Raw genomic sequence first — 2566 nt, forward strand, 5'->3', positions numbered from 1 at the left:
CTCATGGCAGTTGAATAGGAGAATGCAAGCTTGCTAAAATAGAGGCTGACATAGGGTTGTCTCTAAGGTTTTAAATATATAACAGTTCGTTCTTCACACGCGCAATAAAACATCACCTACTGATTATGTTTAATTTCCTACACTCTCCTTAACTAGGTAACCGCAATATATGCAGCACCTAAATATATTTGTCATAATAAACCTACTTTCTGCGACTCTCATCCCTGGGGTCGTAGGTTCGATCCCCGGCTGTGGAAAAATTGACTTTCTGTCGAAATATATTTTGAGGAAACCAGCGGGCCTTAAACCGAAAAATTCGATGGCGTTCAGGTACAGACTGCTGATCACTTATATTATTTTTAAAACAAATAATTGTAATATTCATTAATCTAGTAAATTTAGCTGCCATTTTGGTAAAAGTATATTTTTACTCGATAAAAGTATCCAGACAATGTCAAATGTCTTAAATTTACAAACTTATGTGAATCTATTGCTATCATAGACAACAAGTGAAGTTCGTCCAAGTTAAAAAGTTGTCTATATGAACAGTCGAGTTTGAAATCCAAATACCATAGGTATTTGGACACATTACATTGTACGTAAATATGTATATATGTTCGAAGCGATATCCACAATCACCGGCATATCCTGAAACGCACTAACAAAAGTTATTCCAACCACTAAGCGTAAATACAACGGCCAGTAAGTGGTTAGATTATCCTTTAGGAGGATCCAGTCTGAAGGAGGACCAGATTCGAGTACATATATGTAATTCATATTTATGAATACAACCTCCGAGCAGTTTAAGGTTCAATTGTAGTCAAAATAATTTTTTCGTATGCAGAGATGCGATTTGACAATTGACAAAGGAATACACAAATTTAATAAGTGCTATAAGATAAACAGTACTACCTATAATAAATTAAAGAATAATAAAAATAATACAAAGAAACCCAACAATAACATTTATTCTAATGTTTATTTAATGAAAAACTCTGGACAAAAGCGTATTTTAATTAATTAAATTCATTGAATGCTAAAACATCACTTGCCTCCCAATGATTCTCAGACAAAGCGCAAAGTGTATTATTTTATAGACAAATCGAGACTGCTTCGGCCTATGTGCTTACATAATATAAAATTGGGTAATGGAGAATGTAATTTAAACGTAGAGAATACGGTCGAGTTTTGAAATTTTCGCGCAAGTAAATACGGCGTTTTGTAATGGCCTGTTAATATAATAGGGGATGGAAGGGGCGTGTTCGTGGCTCGTCGCAAATATAATCAGGAACAGGAATTGTTGTGGACATGTCAACTAAATTATCTAAAAATAATCACGGCTCGAAATGATACTACTAATCTATGAATCTATTAACTTTAAATTTAGAGTTTAAAACATATTTTTATTGATATATCATAATTTACTTTTAATTTCACTTTGAATTACACTTATTATATTGACTCTTGTAATCTTGTTTAGTTTTATAACGTATTCGCTGTTTTTGGTTTTGGCATTGAATTGCCAATTCATAGAAAAATACATTATACATTAAACAGCTTATGTATTTCGATAGTATCAACCCGGACAACAAATAAAACCTACTACAATTGGTCGATTGACACTTTTTGAAGTTATACTTCTTTAGGCGCGTTATGAAAAATTGATGAGAGTGAAATTTTACGATGCGCGCGCACCGTTACACAAAATTATCAGTATGAAGTTGCCCACGGAAGATGCTACGGCATTGGACATAATTTAAAAACAACATCGAATTATAATAGAATTTAAGTTACACTTAATGTAAGAGAATAATAATAAATATTTATTTATTTAATTTTTCAAATGTAAACTGAACTTTATTGACTATAATGACTCCTTTTCCAGTCTTTGATTATTTAATTGTAATTAATTATTTGCTTGCAATCAAAAACTAATTTTCATAATGCCAATGAAGTATAACTTCTTACGCGCATACATAAGTACACGCACCCTTTTTTATCTATACAAGAAAAATTATATATATTTACAGTTTTGTGATTTCATCTATACTTTATATTAAATTGCATTTTGTCGGGCTTTGAGATAAAGAAGAGTGAACGTCGACTCCACGCCACCACTGTCCACTAATCAACGCTGCTCGTCGGCTGAGCGCAGTGCTCTCTATCACAATGCCGCTATTACATTTGCTCAATAATTGCCACCAGACCTCCCTCCCCCCACCACAGATGATCGCTTCTCAATGGTTACGCAAATGCAAGGTACATGATTTTTATGGAATTGAATATCGTACCTACGACTAGAGCGTCCCAAAGGAATGTCTAGCTGTGCTTAGTTGAGTGAGCAAATCCGGGTTTAGATAATGCCAACTGCAGGACTACGGACTACTAGGAGCTAGTTATATCAGCGAAAAGAGTGTTATAAAATAATATTGTCTGTGGAAATAATTATGCCAAAGTCAAATCGAATTATTCGTTTTATTATTTTAAAACTACCATTTTGTTTCCTCTTTGTGTCATTACTACGATTAGACATGGTATTACAGTATATTCTTGTGACTCTAATAAA

This window comes from Pieris napi, chromosome 15 (genome assembly GCF_905475465.1).
Source record: "Pieris napi chromosome 15, ilPieNapi1.2, whole genome shotgun sequence".
NCBI lineage: Eukaryota > Metazoa > Arthropoda > Insecta > Lepidoptera > Pieridae > Pieris > Pieris napi.